Raw genomic sequence first — 26,169 nt, forward strand, 5'->3', positions numbered from 1 at the left:
TGTAAAAGTGAAGATTGTATAATATATTGATTTGGGCAGACTCATATTGCAGGGAGTTGCCCCTCCCTTTATACTATTGTGCATTTCTATTGTATAATGTTGTTTATGTGAATTTTATGGGCTTTCACTTGTATAAAGGAAACATAATAATACTTGGTAACGAAAATAAAACTAAGTATGGAATGTTAGGCGTAGTCTACAATCGTAAGTATTGGTGAAAAGAAAACGATTGGTAGTGTCGCACCTCGCTATAAGCGGTCGAAAGACTACCACAGGTGTAGGGGAGTGACAGGTAGTATCAGAGCAAGGTTGCTCGTGACGATGGTGTTGAAGCATTGAAGTTGATTCAAGGTTGAAGAAGCTTGACAATTGATGACAGTGGAAGCAGGTACTTGCAGGTGAAGGACGTTGGTTTCACATACAAGTGGAACAAGAGCTGGTTCATGGTTGCAGGGAACTTGGTGAAGCTGGTGAACTAAATCAAGGAGCTGATTCTACAAAGACTGAAGACTTGAAAGGAATTTCAAGCTTTGCAGGTGATAGGTGTAATATCAGGATGATTCAGGTGAATGGTGAAACAGGTTTAACAGAGGTGAAGCTTAGTGCTTGGGCCAAGCTGAAAAACAAGGCATGGCAGGTTTGGAAGAATGTGAAGGGAAGTTCTTTCTTACCTTATACAGGTTGAAGCGGATGAAAGAAGAGAAGCCCCAAATTCGAAAGGAACTTGAAGTCTTGGAAAAGAATATTGAAGATGAACTTCTTCAACTTGGTTGGACAATGGAGTAGGATGAAGTTGAAGATTCTACTAACAAGGAAGAGGAAGCGTGATGATTGAGGATGTTGCAGATGTGACAACGATGGAGGATGAACTTGAGGTTGATCAAGTTGGACAAGGATCGTGCAGTTTGCAGACATGGGTGAATGAGGATACTCATATGGAGGAGCCTCAAGATGATGATGTAAGTATTATTGATACTTGTGTTTCACTTGAGCATTTGGTAGATGGACCGTATGCAAGGAAGGGAAAAATCAGTTTGTCGATGCAAGGGAGGATCTTACCACGGATGACTATGATGAGACCTTGTATGGAGAAGCAAGGATTGTTGACCGTTGCAGGACTTGTTGGGTTTTTTTGTGACCTTGTGACAGAAGGTACAAAAGCCCGTGATAAGGGAAGAACATGATGATCGTTGCAGAGGAATGGGTCATGCTTTAGCCACACGGAAAAATTGGCTAAGTGCCCAGCATGACTCATGGATAGATTGGAGGAGGGCACACACTTGAGTATGATGATACTTGGGTGGACTTCTCATGGCCGAGACCAAGAGAAAGTCTTGGTGGAACCTTTAGTGGGGGAGCTATATGGAAGGGACTCGTGATGATGATGATATGGTTGGGTGACCAAGTTCACTAGACTGAAGCTTGCAGACTTGGATGGGGATGACCAATTGTTGTGATGGGTCTACTTAGTTGGACTACATGGGCAACTTAGTCATGGACATTAGGTTGGATACATGGAGCATGGCAGTCTTATCCAGGGACATTATGCAGGAGCACTTATAGAGGTGTCACTTATGGGCATCCAATAAGGAGTGCCAAGGCAGGGATGTTGTGCAGGTGTATTCGCTGATGTGACATGGAGACTTATTACTTATGAGCCGATGGAGAGGTTGTGCACTTATCTACAACAAGGCCATGAACTTGGATGGAGTTGTGAGCAGACTATGGAGCATTCCTACTACATGGAGAGCTGAGGCATCTTGTAGAGACCTTTGGGCCGAGACTTGTATGCTTGATAGATGTTGGTTGGAGATGACTCATGCAGCTCATGATGACATGAGATTGTTATGACTTTTGGGGGCTTCATATGGTGGACTTGGAGGATATGATGCAATGAGGAGTTGAGGTCAGAGACTTTGATGCAGGATGGGGTGCATAATTTCAAGTACATGTATGGGAATGGCTTGAAAGAGTGACTTGATGTGGAGGATCGATATGAGACACTTTGGAGTGATGGAGTTACAACGATGATGATGCCTTGGTGGAAACACTTAGGCATGGGTTGAGCCGAGACTTAACCACTTTTGACACATGGGAGCTGATTGATATATGATCATGGGAAGCACATGGATAGATGAGAGAGGTGTATACTTGTTTCTATGGCAGACTTGAGGGATGGCACATTGCATATATGATGGAGGTTACTTCATGGACCTGGATGTGGCACATCGAGAGTCAGAGTTTGATGAGATGGTCTCTTCATGTTGAGGAGGCAAACATATGGATGATGATGTTGGGATAGATGTGGTTGATTTCAGGCAGCACATTGGTACCAAACATCATGGACAACATGTTGCAGATGAGATGAGGACTACTTCATGGACCTAAGCATGGCTTACACTTGTATGGAGATGGATTCTTGATCGAGTTGAGGATGTGACGGGATGTTCTGAGAAACGACTGATGGTGGCATGAGGATGTGCATTCTCATGGTTTGAGCATGACAGTTGGACTGATCACCCGACTAGTTAAAACATGGGGGCCGGCATGTACAGAGATGTGTTAGCATCATGTTGGAGTATCATGGCAGCAATTCACACAAGGACGACACATGATGAGGTCGACACGAGATGTTGCAGGAAGCATGTAGCTTGAGATGGAGCTATCAGCCTTCCACGATGGGGAGCAGCATGTGGAGATTGTGACAGGGTGGTTAATGATCATGGATTGAGATGATTTCCGATGTATGACATACCGATGGGGTGTATACCTTGGTATGGTGATCTTGGTGACAGATGGTTGCTGGGACAAGACATGATGGAGATGGTAGTTCTACATATGTTGCAGGGATGTTTGCAGTATGTGGAGGAGTTGACATCATGAAGGAGACAGATATTGATGATCTTGGTGGATGGCTACCAGGATGGTATGTTGTCGAGGACGACAACGATTTTAGGTGGAGAAGGATGTAAGGACCTGCAGTCCTTGACATGCCCACCGGGTGAAGTACGACACGACCGAACGAAGGACGAGCGGTTGGAGGCACGAACGAACAGCATGAAACAACGAAGTGCGAGCTCGAACCATCAACGCGACGAAGTTATGTTATAATGAAGTGTGTAGGAGGAGGGTGAGCTGATTTATATGCGTGGGAAGCATGCAGGAGCACCCACGGGGCCGACTTACCAACGTAGCAGGCCGACCGATGGTTGAGGGTGTTTGCAAGCAGGCCGACTCATGTTTGCGATGAAGTTTGAGGGCGTGGGCAGGTCAGTTGGGCAGCCACGACCTTGCCTTGCCACTCATATATATTGGTCATGTGATGGAGTCATTTCCACCATCGCTCAACACAACGACTTAGCTCAGCATGTGAAGAAGGCGCAGATTTAAGAGGTGGACGCAGCAAGAGGTAAAGGCACAGAACTTGGGTGATGCGCTCATTCTTAGGCGAGGTCGCACGAAGGTAGTGTGTTCCTTGGTTTGGGTGAAGGGCGCGGGTGGAGGTCGCCCACCGGTTGGAATAGGGCGTGCACGGGTGTGGTGCCCAGTTGTGCGAAGGAGTGCCCGACGATGAAACAAGGGTGTGGGTGCCCGATTTGTGCGATGACTTGGCACGGGTTCTTGGGTGACTCGGGTGAGCGCCCGTCCGTCATGCAAGTGTGCACAGAGTGACTTTTGGTGAAGTGTTGAGAGTGTGAATGGAGGTGTGACTCGTACGGAGGTGCCCGTGTGTGGCGACTTTGTTACGACGAGGCGCGCCTAAGCTAGGAAAACAACACGATCGTGCGATGAGGTGAACAAAGGGTTGGTGAGTCGTGCGGCGACCATGCGGAGGCGCCGACGAGCTGGGCAACCGAGTTTGTCGAAGTTGAAAATTGGCTAAGTGTAAATTTGGGGTTTCCCAAGATTTAGCTTGTACTTTGTAAAAGTGAAGATTGTATAATATATTGATTCGGGCATACTCATATTGCAGGGAGTTGCCCCTCCCTTTATACTGTTGTGCATTTCTATTGTATAATGTTGTTTATGTGAATGTTATGGGCTTTCACTTGTATAAAGGAAACATAATAATACTTGGTAACGAAAATAAAACTAAGTATGGAATGTTAGGAGTAGTCTACAATCGTAAGTATTGGTGAAAAGAAAACGATTGGTAGTGCTACACCTCGCTATAAGCGGTTGAATGACTACCGCAGGTGTAGGTGCGTGACATGGGGGGTCCAGAATTGCAAACCCAACTGGTAGTCTGACAGGGGCGTGACCCTGGTAGTCTGACCCAAATTGGTCCCACTCCCAACTGCTCGTGTTTCGGATCAAACAGAGGATCCCATCTCTTTAGTAGCATAGGTGCCAACTCAATATGCTAGTAACGGGATAGAATCCAGTCCGTGTACTTCTCTCTGTGAAATCGGAGGGCAAACCAACCACGAGCCAAAACCCTAGTGACAGGGAGTTATTTTAACAGGGAGCCACATACTTCCATGGTCCATTGTCGGAGGCGCATCACCGAATAGTTTCTGCCCCACACACGCCCTACAAGAACCTTCCTTTCTGTATCAACCACATCTCCCATTGGTACGTCCTCGCCAAAGGTCAGGTTAATGTCTGTGTCCACTGCTTTGAGGCACCGACCCTTTTTGGGCTTGTGCGTGCACCGACCCGTGGGGTGCTCCCTTAGTAAGCTTCTGCACGCTTCAGAGGAACTGCGAGGAGTATACAGAAAGAGTCTAGGGTTTGGTATGGGCGAGCTAAATCATCCAGAGCAAATCAGAGAGTTAGGGTTTGCGCTGTTGGAGCCAGGTTGAGCAAATGAATGTGTAGGGTGAGTAGGGTTTGATGGACTAGCCGGAGCGAAAGAGTATGAGGGCGCGTTCAATGGCATGGAAGGAGGCAGAGACTTTCCTAGGGGTGAGTCGAAGGTAGGAGAGGCCTGTATGCTGGTGCCGAGCAGGTTTAGGGTAGCCGGAGAGAGTGGAGGGCATTCCAATCCAGGGAGGTCTTAAATGTGGACATCAGTCGGGTGCTGTTTTCCGGTGGAGAGCGGGTGTAGCCGCGTCAGTTGTGCATCTGTCACCCAATGTGCTTTTGTAGGCCTGGGACCAGTGTCGAGTCCAACTTGATAAGCCCAGATCTCTTGATCGGGCATTGGGTCCCCCTCGTAATCCACGAGGTCTTCCTCAACCATCAAAGACTGATAGTAAATAGACATTCGTAAAAACTAGGGGAGAGTAAGACAAATGGTAAAAACAGAGTTCCCGCAATGCCCGGTTGGAAACCAAACCGTAGTAAACAACCAAATATGAAGCACATATTATGTTGTAATCTTTGTTTGTGGAAAGTGTTTTTTTTTGTTGAATGTCACTTTGCCTCTTGGATATGGAATGCATAACTCAAATCTTTTATCTGAGGTATAGTCCTGGTCTCTTAGTTTTGAAGCTTCAATTTGTTGCTAGTGGGCATTGTGTTCATGTTTGATGTAGTACTGCAAAGACCTCCACTCCACTCTCAGCTTGTTATCTTTTGCAAAGGTTGGATATGCGATCTCAATGTACATTACCAGTTTACCAAAAAAAAAAGTAAATTTACTAACTTTATTTTTATTTTATTTTTTGTAACCATAGGAATCCACAATTGGTTCAATTCCGACTACTACCAATTTTTGTACAATGTCTTTTTCTCCATAGACCAAGTTACAATAGGAAAATTGAATCTCGGATCTTTTAGTTTCCACAATTTCATATCACTTTAATCACCAATTAAATTGTCCCCTTAAATTTAAATTTAATAATTTTAAAATTTAAAATTTATTAATAAATATATTTTTTTCAAATATCATTTATATTTTTTTCCTTTCTCTATGATCTTTCTTTTTAAATATTATCTATACTTTTCTTCATATTCTTTTTAAATATTATATATAATTTTCTTTCTCATATTTTATGCATATTTAAAACAAGTGAAAATTTGAAATATTACCTTAAAAACTTAATATCCTTACTTTTCCTCGAAATCTCTTTAAATTTTAATATATTTTTTCCCTTTTTAACATTTAAATTTTATAAACATATTTGGTATTTTGATTTTAAAATTTTAATAAAACCATCAAATTAATATAATAAAATTTTACTTCTTATATTATTTATATTTAAAAAATAAAAAATAAAACATATTTACCCTATCATAAAATCTCTTTATGTTATAATTATTATTTATTAATATCACAACAAGCTATTTTATTAAATTAAATTTGATTATTTCATATTATAAGTAGATTTAGATGTATTCGATGATTTACTCTATAAAAACATTGTTACTATGTATACTTACAAACGAAGGGAATATGTAAAATTGTCGATAAAAATATTTAAAGATGTTAATAAATTAAAATAGTTTATAAAATATAAATTATATTTTTTTAAAAGCGTTAGGCGAAGAATTTTTTTATTGAATAAGTATGTTAATTTATTATTTATAAAAAGATGGGAAATAATTGAATTTAATTATTTATAAAAAGTGAAACAAAAATTATATTTTAATACAATTTGAGTATTATATTAAAAATAATAATATTTGACTATTATATTGAAAATATTAATTCATTATTTTTAAAATATTTTAGTTATTTTTTATTTTTAAAATTTATAATGATATTATTAGTTAATTTTTTAATTTTATTTTTTAAAAATATTAATAATTTTTTATTTTAAGTTTATGTGATTCATTTTGTTTTTAAGATTGTTTTGGAGATTAATCACTTAATTTTATTCATTTGTAATTAAGATGTTTATATAGATATAATCTATTGGGTTTTAAATGGATGGTGATTAGGTGTGTTATTAAGCAGTGCGAAAATATTTCTAAATGGTAAACTACTAGTTCAATTTCTTCTTATTCAAATATTATTCATGATCATAAAATAGCCTCATCAATATTGAACTTATATATATATATATATATATATATATAATTGAAATGTAAACTATTCATAATTTTCAATAAATTTTGAAATATTAACAAAATTTAATTTATTATATATTTAAAAAACAATAATAAAATTTTCTTAAATATTCATTATTTATAAAGATGTAAGACCAACAACTACCTATTTAAACAAAAAATCATCAATCAATTCATAAACCTTGAAAGTACTTGGACAATTATTATTATTTAATTATTTTTTATAAAATTACACTTTTTTAATTAATTAATTATTTTTGGTAAACATTAATAATTTTCTTTATCTTTTATTATTATTTAATTTTTTTTATAAAATTATAATTTTATTTTTATTTTTATTTTTATTAATTAATTATTTTTTTGGTAAACATTAATTATTTTATTTATCTTTTATTGAATTGAAAATATTAATAAATTGTAATTTATTGATGATGATGATGGTGGTGGTGGTGGTTAACATTCACTGAGACCAAACTTTGGTCTATCGGACCTAAAGAAACAAATTATTTAGTTTGATTTAAGATTTTATTCATATGCTCAAAAAGCTTGGAGAGAAGCCTCCCGAGCTCACTATAACTTTGACATCGTAAAAGGCTAGGAAGGTCATTATTGCGACAAAGATTATGAAACTGAGATCTAATGTGGTTGTATGTGGGGCACTCTAAGAGGAAGTGGTTTTCATCCTCAATGTTCCTATTCTCTCAGAGATGGCAGATCCTTTCCATCCATGGTGTTTTAGGAACTGCCCAACGACCTGTTTCACTATGGAGCTCATGAGAGTTCGTTCTAATCTTCGCTATATTAATTTTCTTCTTTGAACTAGTTAAAACAGAGAGATACTTTTGATCAAATTATAAAATTTCTTTCATTTGATTGAAATGCTAAGTATTCACTTTTTATAACAGTATTCACATTTTATAATACAACTTTAAAATATATATATATATATATGTGTGTGAGAATATTTTTTTTAATTATATTAAAATTTTAGAATTTATAAAGATATAAAACACAATTTATTTTTAATAAAAATAGTGGTATGTGGCCTAATAGTAATTTTAAATTTAGATTTATATTATTATTATTATTATTGTTGAACTCTCAAATTTTGATAATACAGTTCAGTTTAAACAAATTGTCTCTTAAACTATACTAATTTGAGAAATGTGTATTTTTACATTGTTGAAGTGACACAATCCAAAGACTTTAAAGATTTTTCAACATAATAAATCTCTTTTCGAATTTAAAAATACAATTTAAATAATGGAAAATTGTAATCTCACCAAAAGTAGTATGGCGAAATTCTAACAATTATTTTAAAATATAATATCACCAAATTCTGAGAATTTTTTTCAAAAAAATCAAATCGTGAAACCCCACCAAATTTGATTAATTTCTTTAAAAACCCTAAATAACGAAACAATATGATGGCACTTTATCCATGCTAACACGTGCCTCCCAAAGATATTAAAGAAGGTTGAACTCTTATTTGCCCAACCATGGGCTCAATTGCACCTCAAACTCTCCACAATTGACCACCCCCCTAGTCAAAGCTTGATACCATTAGGATAAGTCAATTCTCTCAAGAGAAAGGATGGAAATGAAGACCACTCTCCTAAAGATTTCATACAACATAGATTCTTCTAACCCAAGGGTATAAGGGCTCTACAAATCCATAGATGTGGCCTCATTAATTGGTTGGAAACCACTCAAGGGATTCCCTTCATTGCCTACACATTCCCATAATTCCCTCCCCTCTCAATGCTTCCTTGATTGCCCAACACATGTCTAATTCATGGTCAATTTTTCCCAAAATCAAGTTAGGCTTCTCCACTTGCGTTACATGTTGAAATCATGTTTTATTGATCTTATTAGATCAACATTCCTCCAACATCATGATTGGCTCCCTCATCACCTCTAGAAGCTACACTTAACTCGCATGATTCTTCTCTCTCCTAACAAGTGGAACTTGTCCTCTATGACCCACTCATGCATTCTCTCTACATCGAAAAAAGGGTGTTCCCTCTTGCTCAATAATTCCTCTTCAAATTATGACTCTTTCCATGGATCTTCCTTACATCCCCAAATACAAAAAATCATTTTCTCCATCTTTTTCCTTGCACACACCCTTGCATTTCATGGTTTCCTTTTTCCCATGTTCATTCCCTAAGGCAAGATGAAGCTTTTAGAGGTGATGTGACACATTTGTTCCTTTAATAATATTAGTTGGTTTATCAAGTAAATGAGGATATTTGGGGAGATATTTCTCAAAATGAAGTTTGGTCATTACAAGGTAATTTAGAAAAGGTGACTAGGGTTTTTTAGATGCAGTTGGACTCCCTTCTTGACCCGCTTAGTATTCCCACTCATGGTATCATGATCAATATTAAGTTCTCAACCCTCTAATCAATTGCTCAACATCATTCATGAATTAATAAGATACATTTACATTGTCTTCGATATCTAATTTAACTTGGCATAATAGCAGCGTAATAATGCTTGACATAATAATTACATGCTTAAATGGGAGGAATAAAAATGGGGTACATATGGCATGTTACAAGAATATTGGTAACTTTTTTTTCTTCAACTTGCTTCCAAACATTGTTAATTAGATCACAAGATTTATGTATTATAAGTCAAATATGTAGTTTTATTAATTGTGCTTTGATTATTATTGGGAATATGACAAATTTATTTATCTCATAAAAATCAAATTGAATGAAACATTTGAATGTCATAGGCATTATGTATTTCTTTCTTGGCACCCATGTTATGTAATTGGATGATATTATATTTATTTCTCAACTGAATTAAGTAGCTTTGGATTTCTTAAAAAGATCTAGAATGGAAGATCATAAGAAATGTACAACTATATTTTAGTTAGGAGTTAAGCTAAGGAACATGATTCTCCAATAGAAATCTTATTTATTTGATTCATAGTATATTAAATATTTGCCTTTATTGTTATTTTGGTCTCTAGGTTCATGTAGGATCAAAAGGAGACCTATCTAAAGGTAGCAAAAAAGATTGTATTGACTTTATTATTATTTATAAAATTAGATTATTTTTTATTAATTAATTTTTTTTGGTAAACATTAATGATTATCTTTATCTTTTATTGAATTGAAAATATTAATAAATTGTAATTTATTATTTATATAAATTTTTTTATAAAAATGTTAGGTATTCACTTTTTATAACATTATTCACATTTTATAATACAACTTTAAAATATATATGTGAGAATAGTTTTTTAATTACATTAAAAATTTATATTTTATAACGATATAAAATATAATTTATTTTTAATGAAAATAATGGTATGTGGCTTGATAGTAATTTTAAATTTAGATTATTATTATTTTTTCTGAACTCTCAAATTTTGATAATATAGTTTAATTTAAACTAATTGACTTCTTAAACTATACTAATTTGAGAAATTTGTATTTTTACATTGTTGAAGTTACACAATCCAAAAACTTTAAAGATTTTTCAACATAATAAGTCTCTTTTCGAATTTATATCACTAAATTCTAATTTTTTTTCTTCAAAAAAATCAAATTGTGAAACCCCACCAAATTTGATCAATTTCTTTAAAAACCCCAAATAACGAAATAATATGATGACGCTTTATCCACGCTAATCCATGCCTCCCAAAGATATTAGAGAAGGGTGAGCTCTTATTTGCCCAACCATGGGCTCAATTGCACCTCAAATTCTCCACAATTGACCATCCCCCTAGCCAAAGCTTGATACCATTAGGATAAGTCAATTCTCTCGAGAGAAAGGATAAAAATGAAGGCCACTTTCCTCCTAAAGATTTCACACAACATATATTCTTCTATCCCAAGGGTATAAGGGCTCTACAAATCCACAGATGCGGCCTCATTAATTGGTTGGCAACCACTTAAGGGATCCCCTTCATTGCCTACACAATCCCTTAATTCCCTCCCCTCTCAATGCTTCCTTGATTGCCCAACACATGTCTAATTCATGGTCATCTATGCCCAAAATCAAGTTAGGCTTCTCCACTTGCATTACATGTTGAAAATCAGGTTTTATTGATCTTGTTAGATCAACATTCCTCCAACATCATGATTGGCTCCCTCATCACCTCTAGAAGTGTGTGTGGGATTCTACACTCAACTCACATGATTCTTCTCTCTCCTAACAAGTGGAACTTGTCCTCTATGACCTACTCATGCACTATTTCTACATCAACACAAGGGTGTTCCCTCTTGCTCAATAATTCCTCTTCAAACTATGTCTCTTTCCATGGATCTTCCTTACATCCACAAACACAATCATTTTCTCCATCTTTTTCCTCACACACACCCTTCCATTTCATGGGTTCCTTTTTCCCATGTGCATTCCGTAAGGCAAGATGAAGCTTTTAGAGGTGATGTGACACATTTGTTCCTTTAATAATATTAGTTGGTTTATCAAGTAATGAGGATATTTGGGGAGATATTTCTCCAAATGAAGTTTGGTCATCACAAGATAATTTGGCAAAGGTGACTAGGGTTTTTCAGATGCACTTGGACTCCCTTCTTGACCTCTCACTATTCCCACTCATGGTATCATGATCAATATTAAGTGCTCAACCCTCTAATCAATTGCTCAACATCCTTCTTTAATTAATAATATACATTTACATTGTCTTCAATATCCAATTTAACTTGGCATAATGGCCTCGTAATAATGCTTAACACAATAATTACATGCTTAAATGGGAGTAATGAAAATGGGGTGCATATGGCATCATACAAGAATATTGGTAACTTTTTTTCTTCAACTTGCTTCCAAACATTGTTAATTAGATCACAAGATTTATGTATTACAAGTCAAATATGTAGTTTTATTAATTGTGTTATGATTATTATTGGGAATATGACAAAATGATTTATATCATAAAATTGAAAATGAAGGACACATTTGAATGACATACTCAAGCATTTTGCATTTCTTTCTTGGCACCCAAGTTATGTAATTGGATGATAGTATATTCATTTCTCATCTGAATTAAGCTTTGGATTTCTTAAAAAGGTCTAGAATGGAAGATCATAAGAAATGTTGAGCTATATTTTAGTTAGGAGTTAAGCTAAGGAACATGATTATCCAATGGCAATATTATTTATTTGATTCATAGTATATTAGATATTTTCCTTTATTGTTATTTTGGTCTCTAGGTTCATGTAGGATCAAAAGGACACCTATCTAAATGTAGCAAAGGGGATTTTATAGTGTATCAAAGGTACATATCAACTCAGCACTCAAAATTTCAACGAACATTTGAATTAGTTCATTAAATATGCAGACTCTATTTGGGCTAGTGATGGGAAAGACTGGAGCTTGACTTCCAGATATGTGTTTCATCCTGGATCCAATTCTATTGTTTTGTCATGTAAAAAGTAGTAGGTTTTTTCCTTACTAATCGTCGAGGCTTTTGGTGGGCTCCAGTATTGTAGCAATAATGCTATAACTCCTGGAGCTTCCTTCTCTAATTTTATCAACCCGGTAGTTCGTAACAAACTTGGAAGCGACGGTGTTGTATGCACAAGTACTAGCTCTTGTCGCAGCTGTCACTTGGTCAGTTGGCACAAGTCCGCTAAGGCTCAAGCCAACTTCTATATGTTCTCAGAAGAAACTTTTTAAGTGATGAACGAAAGCTATCTCGAAGGAAATTAACCTACTTTGCAAGAAATGCACTGAAAGCCAACAAAACATGGAAACCCTAGTAAACCCTAATTCTACCAGCTTAATCCTTATGATGCAATAATGGGAATGCGACTTCTAAAAGTGATGCCATTACTTCTATTGAGATGAGATGCATGTGTCTAAACTACTTTCATCTGAAGAGGACATGTTTTTTGTGTTTTTGCTCAAGTTGTGGGAGTTATTATGACTGTGTGTCTTACTGGGTCTTGAATGTGCAGGGGTATATCAAGGGGAGGAAGGCTTGAAAAAGGCCAGGAGGACTCTGAGAGGGTCTAAGGGATCCCTAACATCATTCCACAGGAGTTCACAAAGTTCAGATGCCTGGCAACCGTGTTTGCAAGCTTCTACAGGATGTCTGCAGGGGATTCTACAGGAAGTTCAGGATTTCTACAGGAAGTCTGCTAATTTCTACAGGATGTTCTGCAATCGGAGTTTTGGGTGATGGATGAGTGGGAGAGGCTATAGGGATGGTCAAGGAGGTAGGAGGGGAGCTTGTGATGGCTTATGGACAGAGAGATGAGATGGAGAGGGGGTGTGTAAAGCTGGTTGGTCTAGAGGAGGATAGAGGCAATGGAAGGTTGAAAAGATAAAACAACGTGGATGATAGAAGAGTTGGGAGGAAAATTATCTAACTGGGAGATGAGTAGATGGCCTAGGCACAGCTGAGAAGGATAAGGGAATGATAGAGTGGTGCTACACAGTGTAAATGAAACAAATCACCCCTGTCTTGCGTATAACCGAAATGTCATCAACCTACTCTAACTGTTTTATTAAAAACCAAAGAACAGAAATGTAGTTTAAAGGGAAATCGTGCATGGTGCTGAAACAAAGAGTTATTCCACAAGATCTAAATGCATGGACACTTCTACAACCGAAAACATTACCTCAAGACTTGCATGAATATGTAAAACAGTGTTTTTGGTAGTTGGTACAGTCTGCACTTCCGGTCCCCAAACAGAGGTGAAAGTGAGTGTGCATTCAACCTTTTTTGGAACTCTGATTAACTCCAATCCTCTTACTCTAATCTAAACTACTGAAGAAATTTTGTTCATAACACTAACCTATGTAACCACACCAAGAAATCCGAATTAGCAAACTGTGTTTCCAAGTGCATGTAAAGGAAAAGAAATATAATGCTGAAAGAAAGAAAAGTAACAATACAAAGAAAGGAGGCCTATTGCTCTCAGGTTGGGCCCAACCCTGAGAGCTATAGCTCCTCTAAGAACTCAGAACTGAACTCAAATCTTCTTGCCTTTTATTAAAAGATCATAGTCATAAGTCTAACAACATGCCAAAAATGGCTTACAAAAAGCAAAACAGAGCTATAGCTCGTAATTCAGAATCTGCAACAAAGGTTCAAAAGTTCCCATCGAAGGCTACAGCCTCAATATTTATACATTATGAGGGCCAAGCTGGCCTCCTAAATTAGTGGGGCTTTGTTGACCAACTAAAAGTAAATTGTTGTTCCCTTAGAATTCGTTGGTTGCCTTCTAGCTCAGTGGTGATAGCTGTTGGAGCTCAGAGTTGAGGTGGAGATCACGAGGAAGGTCATTCAAGGCTGTGGACAACCTTCCTACAAAACCGCAATTCCACCTTGGTTGTCTCCTTGCCTTCATCTGCGTGGTTTTTCTCCATTTAATGTCAAAAAACCTGAAATAAACATGTATTAGCCACCTAGGAATAGTGACTGCCCTCCTTCCTACAAATAACATGAATATACTAAAAAATGATGCATAAGTGATGAAAAATGAAGGGTTGAGCAAGGGTAAGTAGGCCAAATGAGCCCAAAATGTTACCAAATTTGGGGCTCATCATCACCCCCTAGCTAAAATATTTGCTCATCCTTGAGCAACTAGTCCAATTCCTCATCCTTCATCGCCTTTACTACCACCCTTACATCCCAAGCCTCTGTAGTAGTGTCCTCCTTGCTGATGTCGAACCCAGCCTTTCTGTTCACCTCTTCCCACTGTTCATTATCATCCTTATCTGTGTTGCCTTCCATCAATCCTAGCAGCAGTGGTGGGCTTAGCTTGAGGCCAATCCAGCTGGCCTGGAGGTTTTGCATGGATTTCTTATAGAGGGCCACCTGTACTAGAGCTTCCCTCATCCGAGTTGGGGTATGATACTCTCTGATTTTCAGACTGTGGGCCAATGTATTCCATCGGTGGGTGCAAGCTTGGACATCGTTGTCTCCTAACAGTCTCTCCATGTCCTCAAAATTTTCTATGGCTTGGGCCTGCTGATCTATATATCTCAATGAAGCTTGAGGGTCAGTCGACAAGTGTTGGTGTGTTGAGATTAGTGCAACTGGATCCCCTGGTAAAGCTCGAATTAGCAATGGCTCATTCAGCTCTCGGTTCATGACCGCTTTGGCTTCTGCTGCTCTTTTTTCCTCATGGTTCAACCATGAGGCAAATGCCATTAATTGCATATCTCCTAAGGCCGTATTGGGATCCCATGAAACTACATTAGGAAGGGCCAAATTATGGAGGTAGAACTCTGCTAATTTGGCCTTATCCTCTGATGAACTGGTGCTGCATAATTTAGTGAATTGCTGTGGGTCTTGGAGCTGAGAGATACCTCTTTGCGCCAAGGTATTGATTTGAAATTGCAGCCATTGGTCTTTCAAGTACAGGCCATAGGATTTGGCCGGCTGTCTACATTGTATAGCACCCATGGCCCAACTGGCCATGCAGGCCAATTGTGCCTCTTTCTGCTGCAGCTGTTGTCTGAGAGCTTGCACCTCAATTTGTGCTTGCAGCTCTGTTTCCTGTAGATGTGTGGTTGGATCCCCAAGACCGATGTGTAGTTCCTTTTTGCCTTGTTGTTCTGCTGTGGTATCCCCGGAGGATGTACCTGTTCCTGTCCTCAGCTCCTGTAGCTGCAATCTAAGCTTTTCGTTTTCTTCCTGTAGGAACACTCGTTGGCAATTTGCCACGTGTTTAGCCATGGATAATTCACTTTTGGCCTCCTTGAGCTGCTCCTCCAAAGGGCCTATGTCCGCCACACCCTTTGACTTGGCTATTTTCATCCATGTGTGTGTACGTACTCTCTCTTCCTCCAATGCAAATAACAGTGGCACAGTGAATTTCTGAGGTATAATTTTGCCAGCCTCTAAGAAGTTGTAATATGAACTCAGGCTTTGCTGAGGGCTAGGCTCTGGAATATGTTCTTTCTCCACTTCTTTTGGTGGCTCTACTTCACCCTCCCTCGATGGTGATGCGGGTGCTTCTCCTTTCATTCTCTCTGTTTCCTTAAGTCGGGCTAAGGTTTCCTGTAGAGCATCCTCAGCCTCCTGTAGCCAAGCTTTTGAAGCCAATTGGTCTAACCTTTCTTTCCAAGTAGTTTTTTTCGGGCTCCCCCTCTCATAGGTGACTGATATCCTTGAGGGGAACCTCTCCTTGGGCGAAGTATGGGCATCATCTATAGTGATTGGGCTGCTGGACGGAGGCTGTGGCTTGCCCGTCTTTATTCTCACACTTCTCCTAGCTTTAAAATATATAGGGGTCTCCCTCTTTCTCTTCTCCTTGGGCTTAGGAGGTGTACTGAGGGCGGCCAGCACAGCTGCTGCCTCCCTTGCAAGAATGTCAGCTTTCTTCTCCTGTAGAAGACCCTTTTTTAGTTGATTTCTGGCTTCCTGTAGAAGGCCCTTTTTCAGCTGATTTCGGGCTTCCTGTAGAAGCCGGTTTCGGTTTTCCTGTAGAGACAGGTGGCACCACTTTAGGTTGCTTTGCTGAGGGTGTTTTACTTTTTGACTTGGTTGCAGCTGCTGTCGAGGTGCATTTGCTGACGTGGACCTGCTCAGCCTTGTCCACTCTGCTTTGTAATCTTTTCTCTCTGGCCGTCAACATGGGTGTGTCATCCTTCTCTTTGGCACCCTTTTTCTCTTGTTTCTTCTCTTACTTTTTCTTCTGCTCCGTGGTCGTGGTCTTCTGGCCTTTTTCTTTCTTCCCTGCGGGCACTGACTCTTTCTCCTCACTGCTGGATGAACCGAGCTCTTCGGTCAACATCTTTATATCACCACCCTTGGTCAAATTTTTGAAGGCTTCCCATGAGAGAGGAACCTTGTATGTGTGGAGCGCATCCTCCACGAGGAGTTTAATGAGTCCATGGTGGGCTACCTGGTCTGGTGTGCCTTCTTTCAACTTGGTGGCACATTCAATCATAGACTATAGTAGAAAGTAGGGGATACTTAGATTGTTTTCTACAGGTAGGTCCATCTGGTGCCTTAATTCCATGAGTAACCGAAAATGGTATCCATATACAATGCTAAAACGACCTTCGCAGGTGATGTACTTCATAATCTGGAGGCTAACTTCAATCCACAGTGGCAGTAAGCTGGTTCTACGAACCCCATTTTTATCTTCTGAGAATTCCTCCTCTGGGGGGAAGAATTCCTTCTTAGCCTTCTGGCCCAATTTCCTCTCTTCTTTATCCCATGGTAATCCCATTGGGAGCTCAATAACTCGGCTGATGAATTGTGGGGTGAGTCTGAGACTCAAACCCCTGAAGTTAACGGTGGCCAATGTTTTGGATTTCAGCTTCAGAGCTTGCAAAAACTCCTCTGCCACCTCATCTTCATAGCCCTACAATTTGTCGTAGAACGACATCCATTGCGCTTGTGTGAACAGCTCCACCACCTCAGGATTTTCTCTTATCTTGGTTGAGTCGGTTGGTTCCCTTCTGATGAACCCACCCGACATGGTGAAAAACTGTTGCGTTAGCTGGAGGTGGCGAGTGCGGAAGAAAATTGGCCTACTGGGATAGAGCATAGAATTACGCCTCTGTCACGCATATAATTCACAAAAACTTATCTCCCGATGACCTTAACACGGCTTAATTATACTCACATCCTGTAGGACGACAATTCATGCAAACGGCAGACAAGACTTGCAATTTTTTTATGACCAGACTGTAGAACGTCGACTATGCCACCCTCGAAACCAATTGCATGGAAGGTTCAGGCTTACCTTTTTAATCCGCCACCTTTTGATGTGAGGAACCCAATTTCCTTTAGAAGCAGCTTTCCTGTAGAAGCAACGCAAGAATTCTGGAGGATACTGCAGTGGGTCTGCGCTCTCTGTGCTGCTTAAAAGGCGTTCGAACGGTCGAAGACTTGGAGTGTCGAGCTTCAGAGGAATCTGGATGCTCACTCGACTTTCAAACGACGAATGATAAATGCGTGGGGTGGCAATCTAGCCGATTAGATTTGAATCCGGCGGAATCCGTGGCGCGGGGGTGAGCTGTCCCTGCTGGACCATTGGACGACGTCACTCCATCATTCTTCTGCAAGTTCCCTTACTGCCGCATCATTCCCCGCAGATCCGCCGCCGTCATTTCTGTTAAAACGCGCTTCTCCCCGAATGGATGGCTCTCACATGTGCACTGCCCGTTCCTTTTGCCACGACCACCGTTTACCCTCCAACTAGACCATCTGACTGGTCGACGTGGCCAGTCGAATGGCCATACGACCGCTCAACCCATTCACTTCACACTCGCAAACATTTCAAAGTAAAATTCATGCAATTCGACGGAAGAAAGGGCGAGGCACTTACCTGTGTGGCCGCGACACGATCTTTCAGGCTCTTGGACGATGATGAGTAGATTTGTTTGCTGCTGGTGGATTGCACAGGCCCGGAGGTCCCTCTTCGCAGTCCACTGACGATGAATCTCATGATTCGGCTGCATGTGCCTGCATTAACCTTGCATGTTGCGAGCAATGGAATGGTGTACACTCTAGTTGGCTTAACTGCTACGGGACTCCTGCAGGATGTCCTGTAGCAATTTTTCCTCCTCGGGTGCATGCTGCACAATGAAGACAGTGGCCTCATGATTGCGCTCACAGGGCTCTTGGATAGCTGGGATGGGTATGGCATGGCATCTCATCGTCTTTTTCATTTAAAAATTGATTTCTCTTGATAACTCAATGATCTGCTTTGATTGTGCAGGTATCTTCATTGCATGTCGATAGGGGTGGTAGAAGGAGGTGACAGTAGTGTGTGAGGGAGAAAATGGTAGCTTGCATGCGTCCATACCGGACCTTGGTCGTTATATCTCCTCATACAATTAGTTCTGGGTCGTCCAAAACTTCTACAGGAAGTTTCCTGTAGAAATACAGAACTTCCTGTAGAAAGTCTGCACCTTCTTGTAGAAAATCTGCACCTTCCTGTAGAAGACTTAGGCTGTGATGAAATCGTGCCCATACCTTGGAGAAGATGAGTATTCTTGGAGGAGGTGCTGGTGAGGTCTCCTGGCAGCATGATAAGGATCCTCGACTTTGCGTTGAGAGACCTCCTCTCCTTCATAGAACACCTGCAACCTGCATGCATTTCCACATTATAAACTTGTTGTCCCTGTCTTTTTTGCTTATTGTTTTTTCTTTCTTTTCTCTTTCCTTCTTTTTTTTTTTTTTTAAAGATAGCAGGGGCACCTCAATGAGGTTTTCACCGTTGCCACCTGCCTTAAGCGCCTCAGAGAGGTTTTCACTCAAGGATCTTTTTTTTCAAATCCTTTTTTTTTTTTTGAAAGAGAATAGGGGCGCCTCAATGAGGTTTTCACCCCTACCACCTGCCTTGGGAGCCTCAGAAAGGTTTTCACCCAAGGATCCTTATTTTTTCTCTCTTTTTTTTTTAGATCTTTCAGGGTATGCCCAAAGTAGAGGCAGAACCCTTCTCTATGACCAGCACTGATTTCTCCACAGTTTTGATGAACTCTTGTCTTGAGAGAGGTTTCCTGTAGATCTTCAGTCGATGCCCATTGACAAGCATGGGGATGGCCTCCTCATCAATGGTCCGAATAAGAACAGATCCATTGTCATGACATTTTTCCACTGCATATGGTCCCAGCCATCTGGTTCTCAGCTTTCCCTTGAAATCTTTATGCCTGGAATCATACAACAACGCCCAATCTCCTGGCTGGAATTGCTTGTCATTGAGGTGTTGGTCATGCCACACCTTTCTCTGAAGTTGAACCACTTCCGAGTGAAGGAGGGCCTGCATTCGGTGCTCGTCCAGTCCATTCAGCTGCAATAACCTTTCTTGTTGTGCATGGCTGAGATCTAGGTCCAGCTGAGCTGCCATCCTCAAAGTGTTGTATTCAAATTCAATGGACAGCAAAGCTTTCTTCCCATAGACCAGCTCATAAGGTGTGAAGCTGGTTGTCGTCTTCCAGGTGGTGTTGTAAGCCCATGTGGCCTCAACCAGGCGATCTGCCCAATCTTTCCTACTGCTGCTCACCACCTTAGCCAAAATCCCTTCCAATGCTCTATTGGTGACTTCCACTTGCCCATTTTCCTGAGGATGATAGGGGGTGGAAGTCCTATGCTTGATTTTGTGATGAGCTAGTAGGTCTTCAATTAGGTTGGATGTGAACTGGCTTCCTTGATCGGTGACTATCTCTCTTGGGTAGCCAAATTTGTAGAAGATGTTTTCTCTTAAGAACTCAGCCACCTTTTCTTCGGTTGCTGCTTTGATTGCCTTAGTTTCTTCCCACTTTGTCAGGTAGTCAGTGCACACAATGATGTAAGACCTTTGCCTTGAAGGAGGGTTGATTGGACCCACAAAGTCCATACCCCACTTCTCAAATGGCTCAAGAGTCACTTGAGGTTGGAGAGGCATCTCATCCCTTTGAGTCGGTTTCCCCATTCTTTGGCATCGGTCACATTGGCTGATATACCTTCTGACATCTTGATGAAGTGTGGGCTAATAGTAGCCTGCCTGTAGGATTTTGAAGGCAGTCCTCTTTGCTGCAAAATGTCCTCCACAAGGCCCATCATGACAGGTGAGGAGGATATCAAATAATTCCTCCTCCCTTACACAACGCCTTAAGATCTGATCAGGGCCAAGCTTGAACAAGTTGCCCTCGATCCAAGTAAATGAGGCACTTTTTCTGATGATTCTGCTCTTCTCTCTTGAGGATAGGTGCGGAGGGAACTGTGCTGAAACAAGGTAGTTTGCTATATCAGCAAACCATGGAGAGAGTACTGAAATAGCAAACAGATGTTCATCGGGCATCTGGTCATCCACTGTTCCATCCTCATCTGCAGATAAATCCAATCTAGATAAAAAGTCAACAACAACATTTTCTTTACCTGGTTTGTCAACAATGGTCAAATCAAGCTGCTGCAACAAAAGTAACCATCTAATAATACGAGCATTCACATCTGGTTTATTCATTAAATATCTAATTGCAGCATGATCAGTATGTACAAATGTTTGATAGCCAGTGATATAATGTCGGAACTTGTTCAGTGCATGGACCACAACGAAGAATTCTTTCTCGGTTATAGTGTAATTCAGTTCTTCTTTGGACAAGTTTTTGCTAACGAAGTAAATGGCATACGGAAGTTTTTGTTCAACTTGTCCCAAGGCTGCCCCTATGGCTTTTTTCGAGGCATCAGTGTGGATGTGGAAAGGTAGGGCCCAGTTTGGACCTCTCAAGATTGGGGCAGACACCAACTTGTCCTTTAATTCATTCAAAGCCCTCTGACAATCGTCAGTCCATTCAAACTCCACATCTTTTTCCAACAAGCTAAACAATGGCGAGGCTAGCTTGCTGAAGTCTTTAATGAATCTCCTGTAATACCCTGCTAATCCTAAGAAACTCCGAACATCCCTTACCTTTTGGGGAGGTGGAACTTTCTTGATGAGAGAAATTTTGTTAGGATCCACTTGTAACCCTTGGCAAGAAATGGTATGGCCTAGCACGGTCCCTTCAGTTATCAAGAATTCACATTTTTCAGGACTAAGGGACAGGTTCATCTCAATGCATTTGGTTAGGACTTTTCCCAGATTGGACAATGCTTCCTTGAAGTTGGACCCATAAGGAGTGAAGTCATCCATATATATTTCCACCGCATCATGGACCAGTTCAGAGAAGATGCTCAAGACGGCTCTCTGGAAGGTAGCAGGAGCATTGCATATCCCAAAGGGAAGAACTCGATAGGCAAAGGTACCCCAAGGACAAGTGAAGGTGGTATTATCTTGGTCTTCCGGGCTGATTTGGATTTGGTTGTACCCGCTAAACCCATCTAGGAAAGAGAAGAACTTCTTTCCTGCCATTCCATCCAACACTTGATCTATGAAAGGGAGGGAAATGGTCTTTCTTGGTAGCTTTGTTCAGTTCTTGGTAGTCCACATAGATTCTCCACTTCCAATTTTTCTTGGGAACCAACACCAGAGGGGACACCCATTCGCTATCCGAGATGGGGTAGATGAATCCGACATCCAACGGTTTTTGCAATTCTTCCTTGACAATGTCCTTAAGGGCTGGATTCATTCTCCTCTGGGGTTGCCTAACCGGTTTACAATCCTCCTTGATGTAAATGTGATGGGTACAGACTGAAGGATGGACTCCTTTCATCTCCTTATAGCTCCAAGCAAAAGCGTCTAGATGAATGGCCAACAGGCTACACAGCTCCTTTTCCTGGGAAGGAGATAGGGAGGAGCTGATCTTTAACGTTCTCTCAGGGCCGAACTCCACAGTTTTGACTCTGGGAGTGACAAGGTTGGTCGCACAAAGGTCCACTAAGGCGTTGGCTTGGGCATCCTCCACCAATTCCTCTAAGGTCAGTGCACTGGGAGGTGGATTCTGGATCAAGGTCTCAATCAAGTCATCCTCGGTTGGGGGGTCTCTTCTAGTGGTCTCTAGGGTGCACAAAGGTGCTGAGTACATCTCGTACTCTTCTCCTTCCTCCAACCAAAGTGGTAAGTCATGCTCTAATGAGGGTTGGGCAGGAGGGTATAGGACTAGCTGCTTGGACATAAGACCATTTTTGATGGTCATGTTTCCTGCACGGCAACTTATGTAAGCATCTGCAGTGGCTAACCAAGGCCTTCCCAAAATGAGAGGGTATCCAGTAAGCTTTTCCTTTGGTTGCAGAACTAAGAAATCTGCAGGATATTCCCAAGAGTCAACAAAGACCAAGACATCCTCCACAATCCCTTCTGGAGTCACGGTGGAGCGATCTGCTAGTTGTAGGACTATCGAGGTCTTCCTCAAGGAACCCTGAAGGTTGAGTTTGAGCATGGTATCCCTGGTCATTACATTAATGGCAGCCCCCGGATCAATCAAGATGTGAGGTATGATGGTGCCATTGATGTGGACATCTACTACAAGACTCCCAAGATCTAGGTACTTTGGGCAGATGACTTGTCCCAACATAAGGTCAGACGGTTGTCCTATGACATTGATGGTTGAAGCATCTCTCTTTCACCTGCCTGGGTGTCTGAAACACTTTTCCTTAACCAGTTTGTTGTATATCGGTACATCTTTGATGGCTTGTAGAAGTGGTATTTTCACACACAACTGCTTGAGCTCTCCCAGAAGCTCATCCTCCTCTGGGTTGGGTTGTGTGGTGGCTGTTAGTCTCTCAGGAAAGGGTGGAATAGCCTTTGGTTCACTTTCCTACTTATCTTCCTCATCCTCTGGGGGAGGAGGTTGGCGATCCGGAAGAGTCTTTCCAGATCGCAGATTGATTTCCTGGATCTCCACAGCATAGGTAGGGCATGATGTTTCCCAAGTGTATACCTGTTGGGCCTGTCTGTTGTTGGGGTTCGGGTTCGGTTGAGCAGGCATTTGAGGTTTCCTTGGAGGAGCAGGAGGTAATGGTTGAGGTTGAACTGGTGGTGGAGGCAAAATGGCGGGAGGAGTGTTGTACTAGGGCCTCCACCCCGATTGAGGTGCATTCCACTGAGGCTGTGGCTGGGCATGTGAGTGATACGAATGAGTAGTGGGTTGAGTATGGTACTAAGGTGGATAAGACCATGGAGGGGGCATAGACCAGGAAGGATGAGCAGGGGGGCTCCAAGAAGGCATAGGAGTAGATGGGTTGGGGCTGTAATAAGCTTGGGGTGCCCCTTGCATCCCCTGCTGGTAAGGTCTAGGTCCTTGTGGCCTCCTTTGGTTGAGGAAATAGAGAGGTTCAGTGGGGGCTTCTGTCCCTTGATACATGGCTTTAAGCCCAGGTAAGGTTGGACATTGATTTGTGGGATGGTCCTCCTCACAAACGAAACACACCTCAACCGAATGTAATGGACATTCGTTCTTAGGGTGTCTCCTTGTACATATAGGGCAGAAGATAGCCAAGGCCCTCTCAGCTTCTTCCTTTTTCTGCTGGATCCTGAATGTATCAAGTTGCATGGCAATGGTCTGTCTCACCTCACTTTTGAGATCCTCTAACTGATTTGCAAACTCGTGTTTGGAGAAAGGGATACCAGCTGAGAGGAGGTTTCCTCTACCTCGTTTCCTGGCTGCCCTAGAGTGGTTTCTAAACACAGTCTTTATGTCCTCATAAGGTAGTTGGTAAATATCTCCTCCAGCTAACATGTGAAGGGTATCTAAGAGGTCTTCAGGGACTCCCCGGAGCAGGACCAACTTGAGGGATTCAGGGTCAAGTGTGCACTTGGCCCATTTATAGCTAAGTTGGAACCTTTCCTCATAATTCTCTAAGGACTCATCATTTCCCATGGTCATCCGAAAGATTTCTCCCTTGGTTTCCTTGGACCTACAGTAGTCCTGGTATTTAGTGTTGAAAGCTTGCTACATCTGAGCCCAAGTGGTGATACTGTTCCCAGGTAAGCCCATGAACCAGCGTAATGTCGCATCCTTAAGAGTTGAAGGGAAGAGTTTCAGCTTCTGCTCATCTTCAGTATAGTCATAGGTTCGACAAAGGACAGAAAACTCAAACAGGAAGGTATCAGGATCTTTAGTAGTTAGTCCATGGAAGTGAGGTAAAGCGGAGGGGCTAATGTTCTTCATTTTCATGTCTCCATTGGTTTCTCGGATGGGGAAGACACCTTCTATTCTCTCATCTTCTCCTCTATTGTCAGCCATAGCTTCAGATGGAATGGTCTCTAATTCTTCTTCTGTTATAGGATCTTCGTATATCTCACGAGGTTCACCTATAGGTTCTTCTGGATCACTGTCACCGAAGAAGAGAGAAGGGTGACTCAGTGATGTAGTGGGGGTGTTGGGTAAGAATTTGCCTGTTTTATCTCGATTCCTACGAGGCATGAAATGGAAAGACTTTTTTGATTGCTTTTGTTTTTTCTGGTACCTGCAAAAACTGAAACAGATTGATCTACAACTAACTATATTGCTAAAATGAAAATGCAGAATTGAAATGAAAGCAGGAAAGAACTAATCTACTTTGTTCAAATGGAATTGCAGGAATGGAAATGCTAGTCTACGCTTGCAAAATTGAAATGCTAATCTATGCTTGCAAAATTGAAATGCTAATCTATGCTTGCAAAAATGAAATTGCAGAATTGAAATGTTAATCTATGAAAGCAGGAGGTGTCTATGCTACTTTTGCAGAATGGAAATGAAATAAATTACTTGGCAGAAGGCGAGAGTAGGAAAATAGAAGAAAAGCAACAATTACTAATACTCTGACGCTTCTTCGGCAACGGCGCCAAAAAATATGGTGGGCTCCAGTATTGTAGCAATAATTTTACAACTCCTGGAGCTTCCTTCTCTAATTTTATCAACCCGGTAGTTCGTAACAAACTTGGAAGCGACGGTGCTGTATGCACAAGTACTAGCTCTTGTCGCAGCTATCACTTGGTCAGCCGGCACAAGTCTGCTAGGGCTCAAGACAACTTCTATATGTTCTCAGAAGAATCTATTTAAGTGATGAACGTGTTAGTGTCAATCTTTCCAGCCTTCCTCCAGTGATGAAATGTGCTCTTACAAAGTAATTTTGAGGTATCAAGGTCAAATTTTGTCATTTCAGTGAGTCTTCAAGCAAAATTTGGTCACTAGGCATTAGGTCTAGGGTTTGCCCAAATGTCAGTCCATGTCATCATTCAGATGAGCCTATCATCATTCAGAGGGTTGTCATTATCATGTCAGTGTCTAATGAGTCATTTTACACCTTATTCATGCTTCAGTTGTGCCTAGGCAAGGTCATTTACCTCTCCTAGGGTTTTGAAGGCAATTTCTCTTGGATGGTCAAATCATCAGCAAAACTTGTTTCCAGATGTTCATACACCTTCCCCTATCCTTAAAGTACCTTATCAAACACTTCCCATCCCTTAGATCCGCCAAATTCCTCATTTTTGCACAAACCCTAGTTTCTAGCTACAACCTGGCAATTTTCTAGGTTTGGCCTGTGTTTTGCCCTTTTCGACCCCTTCCCCTCACTCAATCTCTGAGATTCCACTTTCCCCTGCTTCCTAACATCCCTCCCCACTCCCAAAAATTTCCCCAAGAATTTAGAAGCCCCCTATCCCCTTCATTTCGCTCCATTTCGACAAAATCCCTTGTTTCACACATCGGGACAAGTCGCACTCAAAAGATGTTCTAGAGCAATAAAAGATAAATTTTGGAAAACTGAGAGAGGTTTTTGTCCAAAACATTCTAAAGAAGAAAAACCTCCTTCACTTTTTGCACAGGTGTCATGGTTTTAGAGAAATTCCAAAAATACAATCGCAGGATCCAAGGAGTTTGGCCAAGGCACAAAAACGGAGAAAGAAGACCAATCCACTCCGT

Source organism: Pinus tabuliformis, chromosome 1_1 (assembly GCF_031772625.1).
Source record: "Pinus tabuliformis cultivar Carrire ecotype Pingquan chromosome 1_1, CPIR1, whole genome shotgun sequence".
NCBI classification, from domain to species: domain Eukaryota; kingdom Viridiplantae; phylum Streptophyta; class Pinopsida; order Pinales; family Pinaceae; genus Pinus; species Pinus tabuliformis.